The following is a 22489-nucleotide window of genomic DNA, read 5'->3' on the forward strand; positions in this document are numbered from 1 at the left end:
CTAGGAAATCAGCAAAGGAATGGAAGAGAGCTCCTCTAATCTTGTTACAAAAATCCTATGGCTATCCTCAAATAATGAAATTATTGAATCTGCCCCTTGAGTTGAACAAAGACTGCCAATCACTTCAGTTCAACACTGTGTGGACTTCTTTGCTAGCGCATTAGGGCAAGAAATAAAACAACAATTGGAAAAAGACTTAAAACCAATAATTGTAGAAAATTCAAAATATTGTATAGATTTTTAGAATTAATGAAGTTGGCAAAACCATTAAATACAAGATCGATAACATCTCTCTAAGAAGCAACAAAAAACTAAAAATGAAGTAGAAAAACATAATGGCATCTAAAATGTGTATCTAGGAATAAGCAAAACTATAAAACTTTAGAGAAATATATAATTATATATAGAAATAAGACCTTAATATTTTGGAAGACTCATTAAAGATAACTTTTTACAATGTCATTAAATCCAATGTAATCTCAAGATTCCAGAGGCACTTTTTTTTTTTTTTGGAAATGTACAATCTTATTTTAAACATAAGTAAAAATTAAAAAGTCCCCAAATAGTAAAAACAGTCTTGAATACAGTTGGAGGACTTACACTATTAAATCTCAAGCCTTAGGGACACCTGGGTGGCTCAGTCGGTGGAGTGTCTGACTTTGGCCCAGGTCATGATCTTGTGGGTCCTTGGGTTCTGGAGCTGCTTCAGGCTCTGTGCTGACAGCTCAGAGCCTGGAGCCTACTTTGGATTCTGTGTCTCCTTCTCTGTCTCTCTCTCTGTCCCTCCCCTGCTCACGCTCTGTTTCTATCTCTCAAAAAAAAAAAAAAAACATTAAAAATTAAAAAATTACACCTCAAGCCTTACTGTAGGGCTGTCACAAAAGCGTATGAAATTGGTTCAAGGATAAACAAGTTAGACCAGTAGAAAACAAAGGCCCGAAATAGACCCACATACATGGTGATACTGCAGTATAGTGGACTAAAGATTCTTTTTAAACTATTTCTGGATCAATATGGTATGTGCTTAGTAGAAAATATTGAATTCTATTTTGTAATATGTAGAAAAGTCTGTTCCAGATGAACTGTGAACCTAAAAGTTAGTTTCAACCTCATTAGTCATCAAGGAAATGCAAATTAAAACCATTAGGGCAATACCAAATACTGCAAGAAATTGCCTTTCTCACGCATGGCTGGGGCTGGATGGGGGGGGGGGTGGAGGGGAGTATAAATTTGTACCATTTCTTTGGAAAAATGGTATTGACTGCACTTACTGCATTTGTCACATTATTTTGTAGCAAACTTTTTAAATACTCACCAAGTAGGCTGCTATTTATTCTTAAGTTAATTCCTAGATGTTTTATGGTTTTATTGTGCTCTGAATTGTATCTTTTTTCCCCCCCTTTCTGATTGTACTTTCTAATTGATTATTACTACACTATAGGTGAGCTTCATCTTCTATGTTGGTCCTCATTCTGATATGTGATTTTCAATTATATATATATATATGTATATATGTGTATATATATATATGTATATATATATGTTTAGGTAGAAACTCTTAGAATCTAAATTAGCATTTTATTTCTTTTCACATAGTTTTCCCAATTTATTTGTATTATTGCTTTGACAAGGATCTCCACTAATGAGTATTAGTGAGAACAACCAAAATATCTTGTGCCTGACAATTAAAAGATAAGATTTCTTAATTTTTTTCACGTTTGTTTATTATGGAGAGACTGAGAGAGACCAAGCTTTGAGCATGGGACAGGCAGAGAGAGGGGGAGACACAGAATCCAAAGCAGGCTCCAGGCTCTGAGCTGTCAGCACAGAGCTCAACGTGGGCTGGAATTCACAAACTATGAGATCATGACCTGAGCTGAAGTTGGACGCTTAACCGACTGAGCGACCCACGCACTCCTAAATGGTAAGATTTCTGATATATTAATAAAAATCATGTATTTTGTCAGTTTTTAGTAGCTATTTCACATTGGCAAGTTTTTTTCTATTTCTAATTTTCTAAGAAATTAAGAATGAGTAGTGATCTTGATTCATTTTTACATGTCTTTTGGTGATATCTTTTATGTAATTTTTATATATAATTTATATAGCTGCATGCCTTAATGTTGAAAAATTTTCACTCCTATTCTTTAATTTTTTTTTTTTTTTTTTTTTTTTTTTTTTTTTTTTTTTTTTTTTTTTGAGACAGAGCGTGAGCAGGGGAGGGCAGAGAGAGAGGGAGACAGAATCTGAAACAGGCTCCGGGCTCTGAGCTGTTAGCACAGAGCCCTATGAGGAGCTTAAACTCACAGATGTGAGATCATGACCTGAGCTGAAGTTGGACACCCAACCGACTGAGCCACCCAGGTGCCCCTCATATTATTCTTTGTATAGGTTTCTGTATTCTAATTGGGAATTATTTGCCTTTGTGTGTTTTGTATCTGGGTTTATATACCCTTCCTGTGCTTCTGACTTGTTTGTTTTAGGATCAAGATAATACTGTTTGAAAATGAGGAGTTTTTTCTCTTTTTCTGATCTTCTGCATTAGAACTATCTTTATTATGATTATTATCATTGCTTTTGAAGAGCTTACCCACGGAATCATTTGGACTCCTTCTTTCTTAAGAGTACATCTTGTCTGAGGCACCTGGCTAACTTAGAGCATATAACTCTTGATCTGAGGGTTAGAGCCCCATAATAGGTGTAGGGATTACTTAAAAATAGAATCTTTTTAAGAAATTTAAGAATATCTAACAATAAATTAAAAAATATTTTTTTAACGTTTATTTATTTTTGAGAGAGAGACAGAGCATGAACGGGGGAGGGTCAGAGAGAGGGAGACACAGAATCTAAACAGGCTCCGGGCTCTGAGCTGTCAACACAGAGCCCTACGCGGGGCTTAAACTCACAGATGTGAGATCATGACCTGAGCTGAAGTCGGCCGCTCAACCGACTGAGCCACCCACGCGCCCCCTAACAATAAATTAAAAGAAGTACATCTTGTCTGCCTTCGACTATCATTTTTAAAAGATTATTTCTAGGTTTATAAACTTTTCTTGGGTCAATTTTGGTAGTGTACATCGGAAGGCATTGACTTTTTTCTAGGATTTCAAATATATACATATTTTACATACTTTAGTGGTTTGTCATTTTTACTTTTGCAGTTAGATTCCTATCTATATTACTTACCATAATTGATATGTTACCATTTTTTGATCAGACCTCCCAGTGTTTATCTTCTTTTAAACAGTTTTGTTGTATTTTCAGTGATCCAGAATTTTGTTTTAATGACCCGGTTTGAAGGGGTTTTTTTATTACATAACACACATATTTTTTGCATTTTCTAAAATGTGTGGTTCTTGTCTGCATAGCTCCACTTGGAACTGTTTCAATGAATTGGCTACCAATGAGAGCTCTTCTGTTTTCTAAATATACCTTAAAAATAGACTCCATGTTTTAAAGTGTGTAAAAGCCCATATGTAACTATTACTTGAGACCCTCTTCTTCAGCCAATGAAAGCGTGAGGTCTCTGGCCAGACCTAGTCCTGTGATACCAGGTCAGATTTTTTATTACAGGTAGATCTCTGCTATTTGCTTCTTCTCTCCACCTTTGAATAATTTAAACAGACTTAACCCGAATCCAATATTGTTGTCCACTGAGGTTGTCCATCTTGGTTTGAATTACAATTATTTTGCTTTCATGTATTGTTTGACATTTCAAATATCAGAGACCTCAAAAGATTTGGCACTACAAGTAATTTCTGTGTCTATAACTATAAGGCAAACATTTCAAGTGCCATTTGCTTGTCTTTCTGACCCAGTTCATCAAATTTGAATGCATGGTATGAATGAACTCTACAATGTAAAATATTGTACTTAAATAATCCTGTCAATATGTTTGCTAATTCAGCTCTCAATAGTGAGGAAAATGAAAATTGAAATGCTTTTTGAAAAACGATGTTTCAAAAGATTCAGACATAAAGTTAAAACCTGCTATACATCAGACCCCTGCCATCTCCACCACTGGTGGCTTAAAGTGCCACAAGCCATTGACTGACAAAAAAAAAAAAATCCTAATTAGCAGATATTTTACTTTCTTTGGAAATAAAGGAGATATCCCTATAACTTTCAAGAGCACTCTTCAAATTGAGATGCATGTATACTTTTACTTCAGCTTGAAATGAAGTTGCTACTTTGATGGTTTCAACTCTCAGAACAAATACTGGTCTAAAGCCCATAGTCATTCTATGGCTCACTTGCTGATTTACTGCTTTTGGGGACAGAAGGCTTATCCCGTAACAAAGACAGATGGTTAAACAAGTTGTGCTATATTGATATTTTTGCTTACGGAGAGTGTGCATAGGAAATACTTTGCAGAAAGTTTACTTGTATACATGGGTGTTTTACCTTTCCTATCTATGTCTGACCCTCTGCTTTATACTCAGTCCTACCTCAGGTCAATTTTGCAGAAATAGGTAGATTGGGCTGCTCATTTTCATCTGCTCTAAACAGACACGGTAGCTCTATGCTGCAATCTGTGCTGTAAAAATAAGCTACCTTTTCCTCTTTTATTCCCTTTGGATCTCCGTGATTGCTGAAGTTGAGCTGATTTTAGTGAAAATGAGGACGTGGGGGGGGGTGGGGAGCCACCCCCTGCTCTGCTTTGCAAACTGCCATTCATTTCAGGAAATAACTCTCTGCCTGTTGGCTAGAGATCCAGCTGCTTGTCATGTTAGACCATGTGGCGTCTACTGCTGAGTCCAGCTGTACAGCCAAGATCAGTGCCCTAAGGACTGAGCACAAAAATGCTGTGATCCCTGGCGGTGACAGGGTCTCTGCTAACAAGCCTCTAGACATTCAAGATGAAATGTCATCACCCCAGCACAGCTATCACAGAAGGATGAAACAAAGCATCTAAAGACCTTTAATAGCATCTGAGTCTGGGAAATAAGTGAAGTATCCCAGGTGTAGTTCCTCATTCTCTGGAGTGGATGTCAATTCTGTGAGCAATTGTGACCCTTTCTTTATCACATTTATCCTCAATGCTCAGAGATGAAAAGATAACTTGTAATAACACGTTTTCCCATGATGGAGCTTAAAACCTTTTTAGATCTTACTGCTGGTTGTCATCCATTACTTAATAATTATTAAATGCCTATTGTGTGTAAGTCCCTGTGCTAGAAGTTGAAGTAGACAAAGAAATTAATAGATTCTCTACCTTCATGGAGTAGCAGGTAAGAATCAGTTTTTATTTTAGCCAATCCTAGTATTCTGGCCTTAAACCAATGGCAGGTGGTTTTATAAGAGGGAAATTTGAACACAAATGCTGGGGAAAGAAAGCCATGTGCAGATGGTGGCAGAGATTGGAATGAGGCATCGATAAGCCAAACTGGGCCAAGGATTTCCAGCAACCACAAGAAACTGGGGAGGAGGCATGAAACAGGCTCTTCTTCTGCCTCCAGAGGGAAAAAACCCTGCCACCACCTTGATTTCACAGCTCCGGACTAGTAAAACGGTAAGCTCCTATTGTTTTTAGCCACCTACTTGGTGGTAATTTGTTGCTTGCAGCCCTAAGGAACTAATGCATCGTACCTACAGTCTTGGACTAGGTTATAAAAGCAAAGCTTTCAGGGTAAGTATAGTCCGAAGAAGTTGGGTAAGACCCAGAATTCAGTAAGTAGTCAATATGTAGCACTCCACTGTGATTTATTCCTTTAAAGGTCTATTAAACTCCTCCCAATCTTGAAACAAGGGTCAAGGTCTCTTTCTGTGACCACTTCTAAAAGTAGCACCATCTGGAGAAGTTTCTGTGAAGTGAGCACTGAAAAGGCACCTACCTGTCAGTTGGAATGTTTTTCTCTGGGTCAGTTATGGGCAGCAGTCAAGCTGTGGCAAAGAACAAGTCACACGTGCTATCAGTTGTTTTCTGGCTTTGTCAGGTATGGAAGCATAGATGCTAGAAAATAACATTATCCCAGCTATGGATGTGGCTAAATTTTTCCTGGACCCAGTATATTTTGGCACTATATAATGTGTGACCGTAAGCAAGGAGTGTGTTTTTAAAACATGCCAGGACTAATACATCTAGAGTGCTATCCATCAAAACAGTTGCTTTGTCACCGCACGCCTCGCCATTGCCACCACTACCCTGGACATTACTAGAACTCCTCTTGTGCAATTTCCTTCAGATCTGGTTAATGAACCACACCAGAAAATCAGCCTCATAAATTTATAGTCACACATAATTTTGACTGTTAAGAATGTCATTGTATTTGATGGATCTTTCCCATCTCATCCATCAGAATTGACTTTGAATAACTTTTGACCATTTCCCCAAATAAAATCCACCATCCATGGAGAAATATTTGCCTCCAATGAGCACATTTAAAAGAATAATAGCTTCTAAAAATTCTTTCAAAAGAATGCTTTGCACAGTGTCTTTAAGAAGTTTGGCACCCAATATATATGTGTGGAATTGCTTTAAATGCACTGGGTGGCTTCTGAAGGCAACACCAAAGGCGTGATGCTAGAACTAAAATATTAGAACAAGTATGTGGCTTTCCAATATGAATTGTAAGAAGGAAATAATTATGTATTTACATTATAATCCATGTTAAAAGTAAGTAGTATTGCTTTACTTGCCATATTGGTAGAAAACATATCTTCCTAACTACTAGGAGATAAGATTTTATGGGTTTTCCAAATTACAAACACGGAGAACATGTACAGATGTACTTATGATTAAGTTTTGCTTTGGTTTACTTTTTATTTTCTCGGATGATAAATAACCCAGTCAAACATGATTTCACAAAAATTTTATTTTTTTTGTTCCATTTTGTTTGGCACCGTCTATTCATTTTCTTGTCAAACTATAACTGTGAATCTAGAGGTTACATTTGTAAAAGCAGCAGGAAAGCAGTTAGGCTGGTACAAAGGCTAAAACCACTCGCACGGGGGTAACTAATGCACAGATTCCGTGAATTGTTTTTTCACGCCAAGAACTCTGTTGGATAAGGTTCAGAGAGGGAAAAAATGGATTAGAACCGAGGGATTGGACAACAAGTGTGACTGGATTGTCAACAGAAGAAGTGACAGGAGATGTTAAAGTGTTTTAGTGATTTAATGTGTGATAATATTGTCTTTTAGTAGCCTTACTGCTTAACCCAACATCTTGGCCAAACAGATATAAAATGATAGATTGAAGCAAAGCCACTTTTTTTTTTTTTTAAAGAGCAAACATGAGATAATTAGGCTTTAAAGATGGCTCAACTTTTATAGGAATGTAAGATGATGAAGCCAGTTTGGAAAATAGTCTGGGAGGTTCTCAAGGTTAATCATAGTTACCCTATGATCTGGCAATTCTCCTAGGTATATAATCAAGAGAAAGGAAAACCTATCCACACAAAAACTTGTACATGAATGTTCATAGCATTTTTCAGTGTCAAAAGGGGAAGCAGCTTAAATGTCTGTCAAATGTGAATGGATAAACAGTGATATAGGTATATGGGGGGAATATTACTTGGTGATAAAAGAAGTATTGATACATACTACAACACGAATGAACCTTAACATGCTGAATGAAAGCAGTTCATAAAGGATCATATATAATTCCATTTATATGAAATGTCTGAAATAGACAAATCTAGAGGGACAGAAAAGAACTGTGATTACTAGAGGCTGGGGGAAGAAGGGGAAATTGGCGAGTGATGGCTAATTCGTTTAGAGGTTCTTTTAGGGGTGATGAAAACGTTTTAAAATTGATCTGGAGATGGTTACGATACTCTGTGAGTACCCTAAAAATCATCAAATCGTACACTTTAAGTGGATGGATTGTATGGTATATGAATTATATCTCAATAAAGCTGTTAAAAAAATGACTGAAATCTTTTTGAAAGCCTCAAGCCCTGTGTTAAAAGGACTTTTTCTGCTAGGAACTATTACCTGTCCCTAGGTAAGAGATCAGGAGTGGGATTGAATTTCCAGTATCTGAAAAAACTCTAGCTTCTGCTGTGCCCCCAACAATAAAATTGGTTTAAAGTTGGGGTAGTTATTTTAGCTGCTGTGTGTGTGTTTTCCCCCAGAGGGTATCATTTTTACCGTGAGTCAATAGATTTGCATTTACACTTGATGTCTTGTGAGCAAAACTAGCTTTTAGGAGACCATACTAGCCTCTGATGTTTGAGTGTCTCCAATGTCCCAAAGGTTGTCATCACAATAAGGAATTCAGGAACAGTCTTTCATCTATATATTAAATTATATATATAATATATATTTGTTAAATTCATATTAAATTCTCCATTATTTGGTGTTTATTTGTGCCAAAGACTTAACTAGTTTTATGTGTATTCTCTCATTTGATCCTTATAAAACATTGTACAACACCAAGGGGGAACATCACACAAAATGGAAAAATGTCTGACTCAACAGTTGTAAATTTCATTATCTCAGTTGCTCAGGGTGACGTTCAGAGCCTTATCCAAAATGACTTAACCAGTACACATTGGAGCAGAAGGTGAGCCCTGGCCCACTTGGCTCAGAAACTGTATGAGGTACGACTCCAGGTTGAGAGAGGAAGTTGGTTAGTATAGTGAAGGAGGAGACTATGACAGTAGAACATGAGTGCTAAGCATTGGGGTTGTTTGAAATACCGTTTGTATTAATTTTGTGTACTGTGATCCATTACACATGCTTTTTTGCCTCATGTTTCTTGGCTGTAAAAGCAGAATGATAATTTTATAATATTTGAGGTTTTAAATGAGATAATCCTTCTAAAGAGGTCAGTACATCTGGTACGCTATATAGCTATCAACAAGTGTCAACTCAAGGTGTGTATGAGTTGAGGACTTTATAAGGCAATTATATTACTGATTCTGTCCACACTTTGAGGCAATGAGTTGAATGGCAAGACTATCCGATTATTCTAGCTGTCTCGGTGATTGAGTTGGATCTCCTCACCATTAGTGGATTAGTGAAGAATCAGTCATTGATATCTTACATACCTAAATTAACTACAAAAACATTAGTGCACCAATCTCAAGTATATATGTAGTTATGTTTCCTGACCCTTGAGCATTGCATAGTGTGTGTTTAAAAACAAATGCACTATAGTTTACAGAGCTGGAGGTCAGGGGTGTATTTAGTTGAGAGCAGGTATGGGATGTTTAGTTATTTGTTTCCCTACACAGAACACTTATATTTGAGAAAACCATGTTTGAGAAACAACTCATCAATATGTACTTAAAAAAAATACTTTGTGCATTAATACAGAAGTTTTCCAAAATATATTAAAGCAAAAGAAAACAAAAACAAGTTGTGGAACAGGGTGACATACGTGATAAAATTGGTGTGAAGAGGGAGAAATATGAACATACTGTATCTTCTCACATCATGTGAAACAATCCTATGATTGGTGGTTACCCCTTGGGCAAACAAGCAGTAGAATCAGAGAAGGACTCTTCAGGCCGTTTTGCACTTGATTCATACTTGTGAATGTATTTATTCCAAACGTTAAATTATTAAAAATTCTATCCAATGACTTTTTGGTTCAGAAAACTCAAGCATACTCCTTTCACTTTCTAGTAAATAGTAATTGTTGAACGGAGAAAAAAGGGCCTGGTGAATTCTTGGTTGTCACTTACGAGGGGGGAAAAATGCAAATGAAGAGCCAGTTGTTTTCAGTCTCCATACTTCAAATTATGAACTGGAGAATAAAAAAATGTATAGAACACAAGAAACCCCAGGTGGTGGTGGTTAGCTTAAGGAAGAGATAGATAGCTGAGCAGCCAGACTCTGTTGCCTGGGAGAAGACTGTGACCTTGTCTCAAGGAGAGTCCAGCTCAGTGAGATTTGCACTAACCATTTTAAACCATAGGATTGTTTTCTCATAATTAACAAAAAGCTAAGAGTTCTAAAACACTGTGCTTTAATCCACTATCTACGTTATATAATATAGGACATAAGGTATGATTAAATATAAGCATAATATATTTAGTAAAACTTTGAGTTAATGCAAGTATATCAAGGAAATCAACTATTTTGCCTTGACAAAAATCATGGCTTACCTGAAAATGGAAGAAAACATTTAAAGCCAGAAAGACTGTATCATCATCACCATGCCCTGCAGTACAGCAAATCACTTTTGTGTTATATGGTTGATTTAAAAGTTGATTATTTACAAAAGTGATTTAGAACAATTCCATTACTTGGATTCATCTGAATGGGAAATAATATGTAAATTTTTAAGTTCCTTGAGGTCAAGAAGATGTCTTATTTATCTTGTCCTCCATTACCAGGTACATAATAGACCCTAAATAACAGTTTTAAGAATGAATTCATGATGACAGACCCAGCCATGCCTTCCCCCACCCCCCCAGATTAATTTAGGGCTAACAGTCTAGGTCTGCCTGAGTGAAGAGTGGGGGTGCAGTGAGTGGGTTGATGTTATTTACAGTCCCATGAGGAACACTTCTCCCCCTGCCCCCCCTTTTTCCTCCCAGAAGGGAGATTAACCCAAGGATAATAAACTATCTAGTCTGAGACATTTTGTGTTATAGAGTGAATTTTTTTTTTTAAAAAGCAGAGATTGAGATTGACTTGAGTTTCCTCCTCTGGCCATCAGGTTACTTGCTTGTCCAGAGAAGAAAAGAACTGAGTGGATAACCAGTTTGAGCCCTCAGGCATGTCTGCCTGGAGATTGCTTTTCATAGAAGACAGAATATTGCGCAGAACCTATAAAACTCAAATGTAAGTCATTGCTCTGCTACTTCCGAATGCTGTGGGCCTTGGACCATTCATTTTACTTTAAGCTCTAGTTTTCTGCATTGGTAAATTGCCATGTGGGAGAGAGCAGAGAGGATATTGCTGGTTTTGACAACCACTAAGACCCCGTGTAGATTATAAGAAGGGTCAGGATATTACATCTGACTACTCAGTAGCTTGTTTCTGGTTCCCATACTGTGGTGGTTTATCCGTGGATGTTGTCAATGCTTATTACATGGGTTTAGCTGTATGGATTTTCCCTCTTTGGAATTTGGCAAATCGTGTTGTTCCGAATCCCAGGCTAGGCCTGCTTCCCTGGGCTTTTTTCCCCTTCACCCCTGCCTCTGCAAGTGTCCTCCCCAAACTTCTTGACAACCCTCTGCTCTCTGGTTGGGTGTGTTCTGAGTTAACAACTCAGCTTTGGTACTGCAACAGGACAATGTTGCAGCTCCAAAATTTTACTGCTCTGAGTGAAATAGCTCCTTGCAAAAGGAAACATTCTTTAAGTCTCTTTATTCAGAAATAAATGCATTTATCCCTAAAATTATACTGAATACAATCAAATTTTTAGTGATTCAGAGGCATTCAGGATCTTTCAGTGACTTACAGTCATTATTATGCATATCAATTTTCATCGTATGCCAGCGTGAAGGCATTTTGATTATTGGAGTTTACTGCAAATTGGCCTTCCTCTCTGTAATAAATGGGTCTCACTATTGTTAGTGTTTTACCCAGCCTTTGTATACTTAGGACTGTTCGGGGTGGGTGGGGGGAGACTATACTGCCCATTCTTGCCTTGAATTTTTCTACTGACTCTTCTATCAATCCCTGTAGAGGAATCATCTCTTACTTTTTAATTGCTTATTCATGCAGTTTTTGCTAATATCATCTCTACATTCAGATTTTTCATCACTTAGTTATATTCATCTATTTCAATCTGATACCCATCGACTAAGCCAAATGAATTGAGAACATGATACATAGGAGTACACATGCATTTTTCAGTCATGCAGAGGGTCAGTGTCTCCCTAGACTTCTATACTTTGTACATTGAGTAAATATGGTTAGATATTGTCAGTTTATTTGAAACTATAATTACGTACATCGAGACCACGATGGCTCTAGACGTAAGCAGAGGGGAGAGTCACTTTATTGTGTTATGTAAAGGACAATAGAAATTTTATCTTTCCCCAACATGTCCCCTCCATACCTACCAGATGCCAGGTGTCCCCACTCCTAGACCCACTTGCTTTGTTAAAGCACTATATTCAAAACATCTCTATTTTATGCAGACTTGTTCCTTAGGGAATAGGGCACTTTTACATATGACCCAACCAAACACATTTTTGTAATTTTTTGGTCAGGTTACTTAGCTGCTTCCTACGTGAGAGTACAGGTTAAGTCTTCGGGAAAAGTAAAGAAGGCAGAAGACAGGTATGTCTTGAGGTGAAAGAGAAGACCTAAGGAAATCTTTATGAAATACAGAGTAACAAAAGTTGGTCATGATATTTTACTCAAGCTGTAGGATAGTTGTTTGGGGTTTGCGTAAGAAACAGGAACAGAAGATTGGACTGGAAAATGGGTCCAGTGTGATGGATTGGGAAATGTGAGGAAATGAAGGGGTGGGCTGGACTGACAGGTCAAGGCGAGGTGGAGTCCAAGGGGAGAGGCTTAGAATGCAGAATGAGCACAGGTAACGAATGGAAGGAGACAGCAGAGTGAGCTTGCTTGCGAAGTTGAGCACCCTTCCTGAGGAGCAGGGTTCAGTGGCTGACTTCCTGCGACTTGTCCAGCCAGGGGACAGGCTGGGGGGTGGCGGGGAGGAGTTCACCTGGCAGACAGCAACAGAGATTGCCAATGCCACACACACTGCTGTAAGTTACCCCTATAATGACTGGATGCACATCAGACTGTGCCCTGGAAACGTCATTTCTGCACCCAAACGGTCTAAACATCTCTGATGCGTGTCTGTCACTTGGGCATCCAAGCTTCTGCTTTCTGGATTTGCTTTCTTCTTTCAGACAAGGTGCCTCATGAAGATCCTTACAGGAACTGCCCTGAAGACTTGTGAGCCTCCCTTTCTGTGGGTCTTAGCAAACACAGCCTAAAGTGGCATTTTCATACTCACACTCCAGCTGTCCTTTCTGCTGATGGAAACCTTTGTGGCAGAGCAAATAGCTCAGCAAGTGATTGTAGGGTGGATGTGAAACTTCTGTTGCGCTGCCACAGGGGGATTTCTCACGAGCGCGTCTCCATGTCAGTCCCCACAAACATCAAGTGGTGCCTAGTGGCAGCCAGACTGACACTTCCTGCGTCTTCCCGTTTGTGCTTCTGCTCAGATAGGGTTTGGTGTCAGCATCTGGATTGCATGAGGAGAAAGGGGTAGCTGTCTGACCGGTCACCTTCTCCTGGGTTCATGAGAGGGCAGCAGCAGTTTTGGTTTGGCAAGTGGAGATATGGAGCATTTGGTGAGATAAAGCCCTTAGCTACAGGAGAAATTGCATGAGCTTATCCTGTGTCCTGGCTTGCTTAGGTGACAGTGCAGCATAGAATAAAATCACATCTTTGGGCAGAAAGAGAAGAGACAAAGCTGTATGAGAAGGATGCCTGATTAGGAAAGATACATGACAAGACTCAGAACAGGTGATTTATCCTCCCTATCAGAGCACAACTTTAGTGGTAATTTCATTGTGGTGGTACCACCTGCAAGATATATTTCAAGTGAGTGGGGGGTGACACTGATACTTAACATAGTTTTAGTTCTAATGAAAACGGTAGCCAAAATGAATTTAGAAGACCAGAGTGGGAAAGCCTGCTGGATATGTACCAAACCCATGTTTTTTTTTTCCAAGTTCCTACCTTAGTTTTGTTTCTCTGCCTCCCACATGTAGCCCTGCTATGAACTTTTTTAAAAATTTTTTTTTGAAGATTCTAAAATTTGAGAGAGAGGGAAGGGGCAGAGAGAGGGAGAGAGCGTGAATTCCAAGCAGGCTCTGCATTACCAGCACAGAGCCCAATGGAGGACTCAAACTCATGAACTGTGAGATCATGACTTGAGCCAAAGTTGAATGCTTAACCGACGGAGCAATTCGGGTGCCCCTATTTATTTTTGAGAAAGAGTGCATGTTAACAGGAGAGGGGCAGAGAGAAGGGGAGACAGAGGATCCAAAGCTGTCTCTGCACTGACAGCAGAGAGCCCGATGTGAGGCTTGAACTCACTTGGGATCATGACCTGAGCTCATGTTGGACACTTAACTGGTTGAGCCACCCAGGTGCCCCGTTACAGACTTCTAGTAAGTGAAATAGAAGCATGAGTAATGTGTGCCTTCTTCCACCAAGCCCACAGCCACCTCCCTCGAGATGCTCTGTGCTTTTGCCTTTTTCTGCTTGGCTGGAAAAGGGGACATTCTCCAGCCTTGGAACCCTCAATTTGGAAGGTGACCAGTCCCTGGAGATCATCCCTTGGAAGTGAGGTGCCTGCTGATAAGGAACACATAGTTTGGACTTTGCGTAAACAAGAACTAAGTTTCTGTGGCATTTGAACCTTTATGCATTTTGGAGTTTGTTACAGCAGTTGACGTGATACAGCCTTAACTAATGCAGACAATCGTCAATATTTTTCATGTGGAAAGTCGCTTATTTTTCTTGCAGTTTTGGCTCTCTCAGAGCCAACCACAAACGCTGCCTGGGACAGCATGCAGCTCCGTCACAACGGTGCAAAATAAGATCTGACCAAATAAGACACTAAAAATGTATCCGTGAAGTATTTTTCTTTTCTGCCGTATGCAAACTGACCTGCGATCTTAATGGCAGTGCATTTAAGGCTCTAATTCTCCAGGTTGCAGTGGTGTGAACAGTTGGCAACAGTCTATCTAATGCTAGTGAGCTTTCTCAGAACCCTTCATTTCTCAGGGGAATGTACCTTATTCCTTAACACGGAGCTCCATAAGAACAAGGAAAAAATTCACTTTTGAAAGAGTTTTGTCTATTAATCCAGACTTGTTAACATTGTAGAGGGAAGCTCCTTCCTCGCGTCCAGCTGCTCTGGTTTTTGACAGCTGGCAATCTTGGCCGCTCAGGGGCTACATATAGGGAGGATAGTGCTTTCCTAGGAAATCTGTGGTAGGAGGCAAGTGACTGCATTTGGAGACTGAGCAGAGACCATGGAGAATAATCTCCACGATGGCCATATGCTTTGGTACATTTTTTTTTTCTCTTTTTTAACGTTTATTTATTTTTGAGACAGAGACAGAGCGTGAACAGGGGAGGGGCAGAGAGAGAGGGAGACACAGAATCTGAAACAGGCTCCAGGCTCTGAGCTGTCAGCACAGAGCCCGACATGGGACTTGAACTCACGGACCGTGAGATCATGACCTGAGCCGAAGTCGGACGCTTAACCGACCAAGCCATCCAGGCGCCCCGCTTTGGTACATTTTTCAAAGCAAGTAAGGCTCCATAGAAACCATGTTTGAAATGATGTTTGGAACTAGTGAAATTATGAGAAGAGCCAGTGGCCACCTCAGAAACTCAGGGAAGTTGCGAAGAACTGAGCAAAAGAACTTTCCGTGAAGGTTCTTGTTTGGCTTTAGACATGCACAGACTTCTAGGTAGGTTATGAAACCTTCAAGGTTTGGGGCCAGGGGGATAAACCTCCAGGGGGAAAGTGTCGCTGTGGCATCACGTTCCTTGCCTTTTCAGCAAGAAGGTTTCTCTCCTCTTCATACCCAAGTAGATCTCAAATAGAGCCATTCTCTCCCCTTTCAATGCTTTGTAGTCTGGCTTCAAATATCTTGTCTCCCCAAAGTACCATTAAGGCATGGCAGAGTGCGTGCGTGTGTGTGTGTGTGTGTGTGTGTATGTATACACAAAAGATGATACAATTCAAAACAAGAACATACAAAAAAATAACAAAGGAAACAAACATAAGTCTCTGCCATCAAAAATAGAGAGTTCTGCAGACTTAAATGCCTTATGTTCTTCTATTTTTGTTTCCTGGGATAATTGGGCCAAAGGCTGCTTCCCTTGGAAGACATGTTTACCTTTTGAACCTTTCAAAGGCCTCCAAAGGGCACCACGCACTGATGTATTGGTTTCACAGGTAAGGTCAAGAGAAAGGGCCGTTTAAACCTGCTTATGGGAAGCCCTTTTCTCGTTTGTAATTTTTGTTTTAATCTCATTTGTAGAGTCTTCTGTATTCTAACTGTGAATTGCAGGACTGTTGACTAATTTTCAGGATTTACTATGCATGGAGTGATTTTAAAATGATCAATTTCTAAACTTTTTTTTTAATCAGATAATACATTCCAGGAAAAAATAAATCTCAGTTATGGAACATTGGCTAAAGTTTCCTTTGTAGACCACAATGTGATCATTTTTTGGAAACTATTTCTTTGATGTATAAAAATCCTATCTGGGTACTATTAAATCTATATTTACATATTGAGGTTGTCAAGTGAATAATTCTGTTCCTTTATGTTAATGACTTTTTCTTTACTGGACTTTTAAGTTCCTATTCGTTAAGATTCAGAGATGCATTATGTGCTTTCTCAAAAACTTTTTATGTTCTCTTATTAGCTTGGGGGTCACATCCTTGTGCATTCATTTCCTCCAGCTATTTTATTTCACTGGGACCTTGGGTCCAGATGCCACAGTCCTCAGATTGTGGTTCCGTGCCAGACTGTGGGAGGTGTGGGCCTCCACATTATCATGTTTGCAGATGCTGAAGAGAAGCCTCACTCCTCCCAAGCATCCTCCGCTGCCAAGACCACCCCTTCCCAGGCTCAGGAGTTAAGGGGGGGGACACACTCTGGCACCCCGCTATGAGGCCAAAGAGACCAGCGTGTCCTCCTGGAAAGTCATTTGGGCTGCTGTTGCCCTCAGCAGAGACCACCCACCTCGTCTAGCCAGGTTCTCCCCAGCATGCTCATCTTGATCCGCTGCCCTCCGGGGCTTCCTCCCGCCACCGAGAGCTCTGGCCCAGTTCTCTCCACTTAGACTCGCAAGGAGCCAGAAGCCCCAGGCACAAGTTCCAGGTCCCCCTCAGAGACACATACAGCCTTCATCCTGATGATGGAGGGCAGAGGGCCACGTTTAATCCCGCCTTCCTCAGCTCCACCTTCTGCCTTGGGGGCACAAACTTCCTTCAGACAATTGGCTGGACATACCCTAAACCGTTTGATAACCTTACCATTCACAACACTGGAATTATGCCCAGTTAACAGGAGGGTCATCCTGTGGGGGGAATGGACCGTTTCACTCTTCCTCTCTCTGGGCTCCTTCCCTGTCATCATTCAGAGTATCAGTTACCGTTCTTTAAGTCATAAAGGCAAAGTTCTCACTTTTAAGAAACTGGGAAGAAAAACATTTGCGATGACTATGGCTTTTCAGGGTCTTCCGAATATGTAGATTACATCGGTAAGTTTAAATACCTCTTTGTTCTAACAAAACAGTGATTCCTGAAGGGGGTGAAATTGTTCTAAGGTATCTATATCTATATATGTGCTTAAAACACTACAGAACCTCTTTGCTTATGTCATGCAGGGATGAAAAATTCTTCTCCTGATCATAATATTACTCCAGAATGTCATTTGATAATACAGGAAGTTCATAAGCCATTAGGATAATGATTCCTAACATTACTTGTCAGTGAAATATGGAAATCATTTCTTGTTACCCATTTATACTAATTTTATCTTACATTTATTTAGTCAGCAGCAAAGACATTCGGAGGTGATTGTTTCCCACTGATTAACTCCCAGGTCTAACAGATCACCAGAGGATATATAGTAATCTTTTCTTAACAGTGAACTTTTACAGAAATCAAGATTTATATCTTAGCCAACTCACTGAGGTAGCCTCATAGATATGAAGGAAATGGCCCCACATTTTCCCACTGGCCTGTTGATTCTTATCCTGAGCTACTCACTCAACTCCAGGGCTTCCTATGAGTACAGGGAAGCTTAGGACAGTGTCTCTTACTCTATGCCACTTCCCATGATGCTCCCCCCAACCCTGCCTCTGTTCCCCTTTACCACTCACTCGGGGGCTCCAGCTGCCCCCACAGTAGCGTTTGAATCACTGCCCAATATCGTCTTAGTTTGCAAATCCCCCATCACTTCTCCCCCAAGTATCTACTTAATTAGGTCAGTCTAGAGTCCCTCTGCTTCATTTACTCACAGTTATTCTAGATATTGTAAACTAATTTGAATTGATAGATGGTGGTTTACGCGATACTCCTCTCAGTAGTATTTGCATTTTGATGAGCTTCAACAGGGCAAATCCTGGGGTTATGGTGAACATCCGTGACTGGTGTGAATGTGTTTGTGTGTGGAGACGCAGACAGCGAAGGGAAAGAGTCCAGCCTTTGGAGTGTCTTTTGAAAATCTCTGTCTCTACGTTTATTTTCTTTAAAAGTTTGGACTTGCCCATAGGTGGTGTTTTCAGGCACTAGATATCTTAATGTGTTTCTTGGGTGATGTTAATAATCGCACATAATTTTTAACTTTTTACATAGTTCTGAAGCGTCCTTATCTCATTTACTATGTCTATATAGCAACCTAGAGAGGTGAGAAGCTACCCCTGTCCAGATAGCTGAAAGGCTTTTGAGATGGGAATCCATGAATAGGAACCCAGTCCTATTCACTCACAAATCTAAAGAAACTTTTTTTTTTATCTTGATAGAGAAAAAGATCAATATTAAAAACTGCTGCCCTACAGGGACTTTCACCTACTTTACAAAAAGTGTAACTTCCTACTCAAGGCTGACCTCTGCGTAGCCACATTCAGCCATGCAAAGAAGGCACTTTCCCTTTTCTCAGGAGAAAAGGTGCAGTTTTAAAAATAGATGACAGGAAGACAATGGGAGAAAACTCACATGTCCTCCCCTTTCCCTCTTTTTTTCTCTAACAGTATAAATGTTGGGGGGTGGGGGCGGTGGAAGAACCAAACTTTAACAAGGAAGAATTCACAATTCTCGGGCATGTCTTTCCAGTCAGGCAGACACTCTATCTCCCTGTAAGTAAGAGTGGCACCCTTAGAAGATAAGAATTGGATAGGATTATACAGAAGATGGAAGGCCAGGAGAGGAGCATTTAAACATATTAAGTAATCCTAAACCCATGTCCTTAGGATCAAGATCGGGCTCTGTTTCTTAAGCAGAGAAGGCACCTGGAGTTTCCTGCTTTGGTGAGTCCCAAGTGGTGATCCACACTGCTGTGACACTGATCCCATACGTAAAACTTGAGATGCCATTCCCAAAAGACAGGCAGACAGCAGACAGTAGATAAGGGAATACCCAGCATGTTCTTACCTAACTCTTACGAGGGAGAAAGCAAAGTATTTGCTTACCTTAATGCTCGGCTGGAGTAAATAGACTAATACATAATTATAACACTAAACTGTCAATTAAACGTGACAAAGATTTCTCGGTTGGAATTGTGCTGGAGCACAAGGTAATCCCAACTGTCACTGAGCAACCGTGTGAAACTTGCCTTCCAAACAAGGTTTTCCTTCCAATCTCTCTCATGTGTTACAGTGAAATTCCAAAGGGTTTTATCAGTTAATTGGCAGGCAGATACTGACAATTGCTTCATGCACAATACTTGAAATTTAACCGTAATAACACCGAAGCAAAAAAAAAAAAAAAAGTTGAAATTGAGTTTATTGTCAAATGTGACTATGACTCATTCCTGATGGATAATAAGGAAAAATGCCATAGGGAGGCAAACAGAATAACTGAAATTGTCCCCTAGAGGCTTCCAGGTAAAAGTCCATTGATCCCTCGGATGGCTCGATATTGGTAGGCAAATAGTATTTTGAAGTAAATAGTTACTAACCTCTCTGAACTCTTCTGTGAAAGTCTGCCTGTGAGCACTACCATTAGTGTCTAGGGATTTATTTTGTATTAACATTGCTGAGATTGGCTAAAATGAAGGATAAACACAAAGATTTTTGAAGATTGCCTGCCTATTCTTGATATTCATGGAATAATCTTTTATCAGGGAAGGATGTTGAATTAATAACACATATTTTGGAGTCTCTTGGAGCTGTATAAACAAAAAGAAGTAGCAATAATTTAACAGCACAGAAGAAAATGGATTCTGTTGCAGAAGTCAACGAACCAAATACTTCAGCTAGAGCCCAAATCCACACACACGGTAATGAGAGCAGCAGTAATTTCTCTCTGCAGCCCTAGTTCACACACTGCAAACCCAATAAGCACGAGGAGCCAAAGCTTCAAGACCCGTTGCTAAAGTGCAAACAACAGCAGTTTTGCATGTTGCAAAAGACACTTTAATTTGAGTCAAAATGTCTGGCTAACAGTCCCCTTGTAACTACCACCAATCTGAGGAATGTGTGGCAGCTGGGCGGAACTATATGTAACAGCTCTCTGTATCTTATAATTTTTGTTTGAGGGTGAGTGTGCGCGGAGGAGGTGTCACGGGAGAGGGATACAATCTTAAGCAGGCTCCCTCAATGCAGACCCAATGCATGCAGGGCTCGAACTCACAGTCCTGAGATCATGACCTGAGCCAATATTAAGAGTCAGAGGCTAAACTGACTTAACTACCCAGGTGCCCCTCAGTAGTTTAGAACCCCCAAGGTCCTTGGAGGCATCTCTCAGACACCGCATTCATTATTATTCCTGGTAGGAAGATAGGAGTCCTACACATTTTACATTCTATTGATGAAAGAAAGACAAGACAGGTCCTGGGAAAATATGTAAGCTTTCCTAGGTGAGGCACTGAGAGAGTGGTATAGAGTTAAGGCCCAGATATGAAAACAGTATTTGTTGACTGTGGCAAAATGGTGAAACATGATGACCCTTACTAATGTGTGCTTAAGGCTAAGTACTTGTGACATGAAAAATAAAACCACCCAGGCAAAACAATGAAGGATCACCAAATGGTCACCGGAGACACTGGACATTCTGTATTTTAAAAAATAATTTTATATTAGAAATGTGAATGTGCCAATTTGCCATTCATGTGAAATATTAGGCAACGGAAGTGTTAAAGTGATTGCAACTTTTCTCTTTCTTCCAACATGGCCAAGTAGGAGGTCCATTTTGCCCATGACCCTCTGCCTCTAATTTCAGACAAAAACTGATGCATTCCCCCCTGAATTTTCAGGCACTTAATGGTATTTTATTTTTTCAACTTTTTTTTTTATTTTTTTTATTTTTGGGACAGAGAGAGACAGAGCATGAACGGGCGAGGGGCACAGAGAGAGGGAGACACAGAATTGGAAACAGGCTCCAGGCTCTGAGCCATCAGCCCAGAGCCTGACGCGGGGCTCGAACTCACGGACCGCGAGATTGTGACCTGGCTGAAGTCGGACGCTTAACTGACTGCGCCACCCAGGCACCCCCACTTAATGGTGTTTTAATAGAAGTGTTTTTTTTTTTTTAATGCTGCCTATATTATGATTTTGGTTTTGTATTTTGTTTTCCCCGTTGAACAGTAGATTTCTTGAAGATGCTCCTTGGCTCATATCCTACCGGTTAAATGCCTTGCATGTCGTTAGTACTCAATAAATGTGTATTGAGGGGATGAATGAATGAGTGAATGTGTATCTAAAGAATATTCTAGAAAAATTGATATAATGAAATGACAATAAGATTGCAGTCAAATGACAATGAAATCACAATATAATTACAAAGAGAATGCAAAACAAATTGGTAGGCCTTTTAGTTTTCTCACATAGATTGCTTTTGGGGCATAGCTAGGGTGGTCTCCTACTGAGTCTTCTCCTATGGAGAAGTGTTTTCTCCAATGTAACAGGATGGGGGGGGGTTTGGCCCTGTATGGTCCTTAGCAGAACTGTCATGGCAGCCATTTTTCCACAAAGGAGGGCAAAACCACAATGCCAGTGAGCTTTCTGGGACTGAACCAGGTTGTTTTCTACCCTGTAACAGTTATTGTTGCAGCCCTGGTGTCACCATAGATCAGGATGCACCTGCACCATGCCTGAGGTGTTGCTTCCCTACCTTCCTCCCTGTCTGGCTCTCTGACAGTTCTGTGATCCTGTGTAGACTCCTCATTGTGAGTCCTATAGTTGCCAGATAAAATATGGGATTTCCAGGTAAACTTAAAATTTCAGAAAAATTGCATATATATGTATAATTTTTAAAAATGTTTTAATGTTTATTTTTGAGAGAGCTCTAGCAGAGGAGGGACAGCCCAGAGCCTGACGTGGGACTTGAACCCACTACTGGTGAGATCATAACCTGAGCTGAGGTCGGACACTTAACTGACTAAGCCACCCAGGCGTCCCTTTTTTTAATATTTATGAGCACAAGCGGGGGGGGGGGGGGGGGCGGAGACTGAGAGACTGAGGATCTGAAGTGGGCTCTGCACTGATGTGGGGCATGAAATCATGACCAGAGCCAAAGTTGGACGCTCAACCAAGTGGGCCACCCAGGTGCCCAATGACAATGATTTTTTAATGAAAATTTTTAGTATAAGAATGCCCCCAAATATTACACAGGCCACACTTACATTAAAAGCATTTATACTGGGGCACCTGGGTGGCTCAGTCGGTTAAGTGTCTGACTTCAGCTCAGGTCATGATCTCGCGGTCCGTGAGTTCGAGCCCCGCGTCGGGCTCTGGGCTGATGGCTCAGAGCCTGGAGCCTGCTTCCGATTCTGTGTCTCCCTCTCTCTCTGCCCCTCCCCCATTCATGCTCTGTCTCTGTCCCAAAAATAAACGTTAAAAAAAAATTAAAAAAAACATT

This window comes from Lynx rufus, unplaced genomic scaffold (assembly GCF_022079265.1).
Source record: "Lynx rufus isolate CCGP_SWC_20201006 ecotype Redwood Valley unplaced genomic scaffold, mLynRuf1.p SCAF_22, whole genome shotgun sequence".
NCBI classification, from domain to species: Eukaryota; Metazoa; Chordata; class Mammalia; order Carnivora; family Felidae; genus Lynx; species Lynx rufus.